The following is an 8,863-nucleotide window of genomic DNA, read 5'->3' as shown; positions in this document are numbered from 1 at the left end:
CAAACCGGGCTCCGACTTCGTGCAGGCCGCACCTTGGAGCACACTTCGGAGCGCTCCTTGGTGCGCACCATGGTGCCCACCAGGGCGCGCAACCCAGCCAAGGTCTGCACACCAAGGTGCCCACCCCGGCGAAGGTGCACGCGAGGTGCGCACCCGGGGCAAACCGGGCTCCGACTTCGTGCACGCCATGGTGCCCACCGCGGCGAAGGTGCACGCGAGGTGCGCACCCGGGGCAAACCGGGCTCCGACTTCGTGCACGCCGCACCTTGGAGCACACTTCGGAGCGCTCCTTGGTGCGCACCATGGTGCCCACCAGGGCGCGCAACCCAGCCAAGGTGTGCGCACCAAGGTGCACGCGAGGTGCGCACCCGGGGCAAACCGGGGTCCGACTTCGTGCACGCCGCACCTTGGAGCACACATCGGAGCGCTCCCAGGTTCGCACCAGCGTTGCGCACCTTTGATGCGCTGCATTCACTAATTTCCAGAAAAGGCAAAAAAAAACGAGATTTTAAAATTTCCGTTCTGAAAGATAGTGAAAAAAACGGAACGCGGGTGCCATCTTGAGCCCTTCCTGGTGCGCAGCCCAGGCAAGTTGTGCGCACCAAGGTGCCCACCCTGGCGGAGGTGCGCGCCCGGGGCAATCCGGGCTCCGACTTCGTGCACTGCATGGTGCCCACCAAGGCGCGCAACCCAGCCAAGGTGCCCACCGCAGCGAAGGTGCACGCGAGGTGCGCACCCGAGGTGCACACCCGGGGCAAACCGGGCTCCGACTTCGTGCACGCCGCACCTTGGAGCACACTTCAGAGCGCTCCTTGGTGCGCACCAGGGCGCGCAACCCAGCCGAGGTGCCCACCCCGGCGAAGGTGCACGCGAGGTGCGCACCCGGGGCAAACCGGGCTCCGACTTCGTGCACGCCATGGTGCCCACCGCGGCGAAGGTGCGCACCCGGGGCAAACCGGGCTCCGACTTCGTGCACGCCGCACCTTGGAGCACACTTCGGAGCGCTCCTTGGTGCGCACCATGGTGCCCACCAGGCCGCGCAACCCAGCCAAGGTGTGCGCACCAAGGTGCACGCGAGGTGCGCACCCGGGGCAAACCGGGGTCCGACTTCGTGCACGCCGCACCTTGGAGCACACATCGGGGCGCTCCCGGGTTCGCACCGGCGTTGCGCACCGTGGTGGGCACCTCGGAGCACACCAAGGTGGGCAGCGAGGTGCGCACCTTTGATGCGATGCCTTCACTAATTTCCATAAAAGGCAAAAAAAAAACGAGATTTTAAAATTTCCGTTTTGAAAGATAGTGAGAAAAAGGGAATGCTGGTGCCATCTTGAGCCCGCCCTGGTGCGCAGCCCAGCCAAGGTTTGCGCACCAAGGTGCCCACCCTGGCGAAGGTGCGCGCCCGGGCAATTAACCCAACTTCCAACTTCGCGCGCGCCAGGGTGGGAGCGCACCCAACAACCGGGCCTGGGAAGAGCCAATGCGAGAAACCCCACCAAACTCTCTGACAAAAAAAGAGGGGGCGCTCCAGTAACCCCGCTTCGGAGCGCACCCTGGGCAAACCCAGCCAAGGTGCCCACCCCGGCCAAGGTGCAGGCGAGGTGCGCACCCGGGGCAAACCGGGCTCCGACAACGTGCACGCCGCACCTTGGAGCACACTTCGTAGCGCTCCCGGGTGCGCACCTCAGAGCACACCAAGGTGGGCAGCGAGGTGCGCACCTTTGATGCGCTGCCTTCACTAATTTCCAGAAAAGGCAAAAAAAAAAGGAGATTTTAAAATTTCCGTTTTGAAAGATAGTGAAAAAAACGGAACGCGCGTGCCATCTTGAGCCCGCCCTGGTGCGCAGCCCAGGTAAGGTGCCACCCTGGCAAAGGTGCGCACCCGGGCAATTAACCCTACTTCCGACTTCGTGCGCGCCAGGGTGGCAACCGGGCCTCGGAAGAGCCAATGCGAGAAACCCCACCAAACGCTCCGACAAAAAAAGAGGCGGCGCTCCAATAACCCCGCTTCGGAGCGCAGCCGGGGCAAACCAAGCCAAGGTGCCCACCCCGACGAAGGTGCACGCGAGGTGCGCACCCGGGGCAAACCGGGCTCCGACAACGTGCACGCAGCACCTTGGAGCACACTTCGAAGCACTCCCGGGTGCCCACCGGCGTTGCGCACCGTGGTGGGCAGCGAGGTGCGCACCTTTGATGCGCTGCCTTCACTAATTTCCAGAAAAAGGCAAAAAAAAATGAGATTTTAAAATTTCCGTTTTGAAAGATAGTGAAAAAAAAGGAACGCGGGTGCCATCTTGAGCCCGCCCTGGTGCGCAGCCCAGGCAAGGCATGCGCACCAAGGTGCCCACCCGAGGTGCACACCCGGGGCAAACCGGGCTCCGACTTCGTGCAGGCCGCACCTTGGAGCACACTTCGGAGCGCTCCTTGGTGCGCACCATGGTGCCCACCAGGGCGCACCCGAGGCAAACCGGGCTCCGACTTCGTGCACGCCGCACCTTGGAGCACACATCGGAGCGCTCCCAGGTTCGCACCAGCGTTGCGCACCTTTGATGCGCTGCCTTCACTAATTTCCAGAAAAGGCAAAAAAAAACGATATTTTAAAATTTCCGTTCTGAAAGATAGTGAAAAAAACGGAACGCGGGTGCCATCTTGAGCCCTTCCTGATGCGCAGCCCAGGCAAGTTGTGCGCACCAAGGTGCCCACCCTGGCGGAGGTGCGCGCCCGGGGCAAACCGGGCTCCGACTTCGTGCACTGCATGGTGCCCACCAAGGCGCGCAACCCAGCCAAGGTGCCCACCGCAGCGAAGGTGCACGCGAGGTGCGCACCCGAGGTGCACACCCGGGGCAAACCGGGCTCCGACTTCGTGCACGCCGCACCTTGGAGCACACTTCAGAGCGCTCCTTGGTACGCACCAGGGCGCGCAACCCAGCCAAGGTGCTCACCCCGGCGAAGGTGCACGCGAGGTGCGCACCCGGGGCAAACCGGGCTCGGACTTCGTGCACGCCGCACCTTGGAGCACACATCGGAGCGCTCCCGGGTTCGCACCAGCATTGCGCACCTTTGATGCGCTGCCTTCACTAATTTCCAGAAAAGGCAAAAAAAAGAAAAAAATGAGATTTTAAAATTTCCGTTTTGAAAGATAGTGAAAAAAACGGAACGCGGGTGCCATCTTGAGCCCGCCCTGGTGTGCAGCCCAGGCAAGTTGTGCGCACCAAGGCACCCACCCTGGCCAAGGTGGGTCACGGGGTGGGTCCTAGGGTGGGTAACGGGGTGGGTACTAAGGTGCGTGCCAAGGTGGGTCATAGGGTGGGTGCCAAGGTGGGCACCAGGGTGGGTGTGCACCAACCCTAGCCAGGGTAGGTCACGGGGTGGTTGTCGGGGTGGGCGTCAAGGAGCCAAGGTGGGTGGCAAGTAGCCAAGTTGCGTGCCAAGGTGGGTGTCGGGGTGGGTGCCAAGGATCCAAGGTGGGTGCCAAGGAACCAAGGTGGGTGTCTGGGTGGGTGCCGAGGTGGGAGCCAGGGTGGGTCCCAAGGTGAGTGCAAAGGTGGGTGCCAGGGTCAAGGTGAGTGCCAATGTGGGTTCCAAGGTGCCAGGGTCAGGGTGAGTGCCAATGTGGGTTCAAAGGTGCTAAGTTGGGTGCGAGGTTGGGTGCGAGGGTGGGTGGGTGCCAAGGTGTGCTAGGTGGAAGCCCGGGTGGGTCGGCATCCCATGGGTGTCGAGTTGGGTGCCTGATGGGTGCTTCTTGTCAAGTTTTAGTCGTCGGGACTCATTTCGAGCCTTAGAGGTCGTTTCTTGTCCGGTTGCCCTGTCTTCGACCTGGGAACCCAATTTTGGTCCTCGGGTCCCATTTTTTTTTGTCTCGCATCCCACTTTTGGCCTGTGGCCTTTTCGGGGTCGATTCTCGTTTTGGGCATCAGAGCATGTTTCTTCTCCTAAAACCCAATATTTGTTTATTAAGTCTCGGAACACATTTTTGTTCTCGTGGACCCATCATGGGTCTTGGAACGCATTTGTGGTCCTTGGGTCCCATTTTGCATCCCGAAACTTGTGTTTTGGTGCTTGATCCCTATTTTGGGTGCCCACCTTGCACCAAGTGCGCACCCGGGGCAAACCGAGCGCCTTGGTGCACCGGGGCAAGATCGAGCGTGCACCCGAGGCGCCCCGAACATGCACCAAGGTGCACTCGGCCCACATGTGAGCGCAGGTCGTTGCGCCCGAGGTGGTGTGTGGGCACCGCGTTGCAGACGGGACACTGCACGCACACGACGCCCCCTACAGGTGCACGCACGTAGGCCGGGCCGGGTGCACACCCGACGCCCTAGCAAGGTGCGCGCACCCGGGCAGGGCTCACACTTGGCGAACGGGGCGCACTTCGCGAGGGAGGGTGTGCACCTCGACGGGGGTGGGTGGCCGGGGTGGATTCGCACGTGGGTCGCGGTTTGCTAAGTACACACTGCGACAAGCTCATAACGGGTGCGATCATACCAGCGTTAGTGCACCGGATCCCATCAGAACTCCGCAGTTAAGCGCGCTTGGGCCGGAGTAGTACTGGGATGGGTGACCTCCCGGGAAGTCCCGGTGTTGCACCCTTTTTTAGTTTTTCGCCGGGCATCGCAATGCTATTTGAATAAACCTTTTGCCCGTTTGCGTTCTCGTCGGGGCCGGGCCGGGCCGGGGTGCGCTGCCCGCACTACCGCGCGCGCGGGGGCGACACCGAGCGCGCACCCGAGGCGCCCCGAGCACACAGGCCACGGTGCAACCCGGGCGTTGTGCGCGCACCCCGGTGCGCCCGAGGTGCTGCGCGCGCACCCAGGTGAAATCGGTGTGCACCTCGGCCAGTGCGCGCTCGGTCGAGTCGCGCACGTTGGCCAAGGTGCACGATGATGTTTCTTACTCTAAGGTTCCGCACCAGACGCCCGGGACAGGTGAGCGAAGCTGGGCGGGGCCGGGTGCGCGGCCGGGGCAGGTGCACGCAGCTGGAGAGAGCTTTGGAGCACACTTCGGAGCGCACCAATGATGCGCTCCATTCAAAAGTTTCCTGAAAAGGCAAAAAAAGTTGAGATTATAGAATTTCCCACTTGAGAGATTGTAAAAAAAAAAAATTTAAAATGAAGGAAACGCGGGTGCCAAGGTGTGCGCAGCCCAGCCAAGGTGTGCGCACCAAGGCGCCCACCCTGGCGAAGGTGCACGCAAGGTGCGCACCCGAGGCAAACCGGACAATTAACCCAACTTTCGACTTCGCGCGCACCTTGGAGCGCACTTCGGAGCGCTCCTTGGTGCGCACCAATCTTGGGCACCTCGGAGTGCACCATGGCGCCCACCAAGGTGCGCACCCGGGGCAAACCGAGCTCCGACTTCGTGCGCACCTTGGAGCGCACGAAAGGTGCGCACCATGGCGCCCACCAAGGTGCGCAGCCCAGCCAAGGCGTGCGCATCAAGGTGCGCACCCTGGCGAAGGTGCGCACCCGGGGCAAACCGAGCTCCGACTTCGTGCGCACCTTGGAGCGCACAAAAGGTGCGCAACCCAGCCAAGGTGTGCGCACCCCGGTCAAACCGAGCTCCGAATCGTGCGCACCAGAGGTGCACGCCATCGTGCGCACCTTGGAGCACACTTCGGAGCCCTCCTTGGTGCGCGCCGATGTTGCGCACCTCGGAGCGCACCCGGGGAAAACAATGCAATTAACCCGACTTTCGACTTCGTGGGCACCTCGGAGCGCTCTCGGGTTCGCACCTCGGAGCACACCGAGGTGCGCACCTTTGATGCGCTGCCTTCACCAATTTCCAGAAAAGGCAAGAAAACATTGAGAAGGTGTGCGCACCGAGGTGCCCACCCTGGCGAAGGTGCACGCGAGGTGCGCACCCGGGGCAAACCGGGCTCCGACTTCGTGCACGCCGCACCTTGGAGCACACTTCGGAGCGCTCCTTGGTGCGCACCAGGGCGCGCAACCCAGCCGAGGTGCCCACCCCGGCGAAGGTGCACGCGAGGTGCGCACCCGGGGCAAACCGGGCTCCGACTTCGTGCACGCCATGGTGCCCACCGCGGCGAAGGTGCACGCGAGGTGCGCACCCGGGGCAAACCGGGCTCCGACTTCGTGCACGCCGCACCTTGGAGCACACTTCGGAGCGCTCCTTGGTGCGCACCATGGTGCCCACCAGGGCGCGCAACCCCGCCGAAGGTGCACGCGAGGTGCGCACCCGGGGCAAACCGGGCTCCGACTTCGTGCACGCCGCACCTTGGAGCACACTTCGGAGCGCTCCTTGGTGCGCACCATGGTGCCCACCAGGGCGCGCAACCCCGCCGAAGGTGCACGCGAGGTGCGCACCCGGGGCAAACCGGGCTCCGACTTCGTGCACGCCGCACCTTGGAGCACACTTCGGAGCGCTCCTTGGTGCGCACCAGGGCGCGCAACCCAGCCGAGGTGCCCACCCCGGCGAAGGTGCACGCGAGGTGCGTACCCGGGGCAAACCGGGCTCCGACTTCGTGCACGCCGCACCTTGGAGCACACTTCGGAGCGCTCCTTGGTGCGCACCATGGTGCCCACCAGGCCGCGCAACCCAGCCAAGGTGTGCGCACCAAGGTGCACGCGAGGTGCGCACCCGGGGCAAACCGGGGTCCGACTTCGTGCACGCCGCACCTTGGAGCACACATCGGGGCGCTCCCGGGTTCGCACCGGCGTTGCGCACCGTGGTGGGCACCTCGGAGCACACCAAGGTGGGCAGCGAGGTGCGCACCTTTGATGCGATGCCTTCACTAATTTCCATAAAAGGCAAAAAAAAAACGAGATTTTAAAATTTCCGTTTTGAAAGATAGTGAGAAAAAGGGAATGCTGGTGCCATCTTGAGCCCGCCCTGGTGCGCAGCCCAGCCAAGGTGTGCGCACCAAGGTGCCCACCCTGGCGAAGGTGCGCGCCCGGGCAATTAACCCAACTTCCAACTTCGCGCGCGCCAGGGTGGGAGCGCACCCAACAACCGGGCCTGGGAAGAGCCAATGCGAGAAACCCCACCAAACGCTCTGACAAAAAAAGAGGGGGCGCTCCAGTAACCCCGCTTCGGAGCGCACCCTGGGCAAACCCAGCCAAGGTGCCCACCCCGGCCAAGGTGCAGGCGAGGTGCGCACCCGGGGCAAACCGGGCTCCGACAACGTGCACGCCGCACCTTGGAGCACACTTCGTAGCGCTCCCGGGTGCGCACCTCAGAGCACACCAAGGTGGGCAGCGAGGTGCGCACCTTTGATGCGCTGCCTTCACTAATTTCCAGAAAAGGCAAAAAAAAAAGGAGATTTTAAAATTTCCGTTTTGAAAGATAGTGAAAAAAACGGAACGCGCGTGCCATCTTGAGCCCGCCCTGGTGCGCAGCCCAGGTAAGGTGCCCACCCTGGCAAAGGTGCGCACCCGGGCAATTAACCCTACTTCCGACTTCGTGCGCGCCAGGGTGGCAACCGGGCCTGGGAAGAGCCAATGCGAGAAACCCCACCAAACGCTCCGACAAAAAAAGAGGCGGCGCTCCAATAACCCCGCTTCGGAGCGCAGCCGGGGCAAACCCAGCCAAGGTGCCCACCCCGACGAAGGTGCACGCGAGGTGCGCACCCGGGGCAAACCGGGCTCCGACAACGTGCACGCAGCACCTTGGAGCACACTTCGAAGCACTCCCGGGTGCCCACCGGCGTTGCGCACCGTGGTGGGCAGCGAGGTGCGCACCTTTGATGCGCTGCCTTCACTAATTTCCAGAAAAAGGCAAAAAAAAATGAGATTTTAAAATTTCCGTTTTGAAAGATAGTGAAAAAAAAGGAACGCGGGTGCCATCTTGAGCCCGCCCTGGTGCGCAGCCCAGGCAAGGCATGCGCACCAAGGTGCCCACCCGAGGTGCACACCCGGGGCAAACCGGGCTCCGACTTCGTGCAGGCCGCACCTTGGAGCACACTTCGGAGCGCTCCTTGGTGCGCACCATGGTGCCCACCAGGGCGCGCAACCCAGCCAAGGTCTGCACACCAAGGTGCCCACCCCGGCGAAGGTGCACGCGAGGTGCGCACCCGGGGCAAACCGGGCTCCGACTTCGTGCACGCCATGGTGCCCACCGCGGCGAAGGTGCACGCGAGGTGCGCACCCGGGGCAAACCGGGCTCCGACTTCGTGCACGCCGCACCTTGGAGCACACTTCGGAGCGCTCCTTGGTGTGCACCATGGTGCCCACCAGGGCGCGCAACCCAGCCAAGGTGTGCGCACCAAGGTGCACGCGAGGTGCGCACCCGGGGCAAACCGGGGTCCGACTTCGTGCACGCCGCACCTTGGAGCACACATCGGAGCGCTCCCAGGTTCGCACCAGCGTTGCGCACCTTTGATGCGCTGCCTTCACTAATTTCCAGAAAAGGCAAAAAAAAACGAGATTTTAAAATTTCCGTTCTGAAAGATAGTGAAAAAAACGGAACGCGGGTGCCATCTTGAGCCCTTCCTGGTGCGCAGCCCAGGCAAGTTGTGCGCACCAAGGTGCCCACCCTGGCGGAGGTGCGCGCCCGGGGCAATCCGGGCTCCGACTTCGTGCACTGCATGGTGCCCACCAAGGCGCGCAACCCAGCCAAGGTGCCCACCGCAGCGAAGGTGCACGCGAGGTGCGCACCCGAGGTGCACACCCGGGGCAAACCGGGCTCCGACTTCGTGCACGCCGCACCTTGGAGCACACTTCAGAGCGCTCCTTGGTGCGCACCAGGGCGCGCAACCCAACCAAGGTCTGCACACCAAGGTGCTCACCCCGGCGAAGGTGCACGCGAGGTGCGCACCCGGGGCAAACCGGGCTCGGACTTCGTGCACGCCGCACCTTGGAGCACACATCGGAGCGCTCCCGGGTTCGCACCAGCATTGCGCACCTTTGAT

At 63.1% G+C, this 8,863-nt stretch overlaps 1 non-coding gene across 1 annotated transcript; it reads left to right on the top strand.

The window, feature by feature from the left end:
- The first annotated feature begins 4,468 nt into the window (after positions 1 to 4,468).
- On the top strand, positions 4,469 to 4,587 carry LOC131865230 (5S ribosomal RNA). The gene has a single exon (XR_009363959.1). It is a non-coding gene; the product is annotated as a 5S ribosomal RNA (ribosomal RNA).
- Positions 4,588 to 8,863: the final 4,276 nt, after the last annotated feature.

This window comes from Cryptomeria japonica, unplaced genomic scaffold, assembly GCF_030272615.1.
Source record: "Cryptomeria japonica unplaced genomic scaffold, Sugi_1.0 HiC_scaffold_107, whole genome shotgun sequence".
NCBI classification, from domain to species: domain Eukaryota; kingdom Viridiplantae; phylum Streptophyta; class Pinopsida; order Cupressales; family Cupressaceae; genus Cryptomeria; species Cryptomeria japonica.
This window is presented reverse-complemented; position numbering and strand designations above follow the sequence as displayed.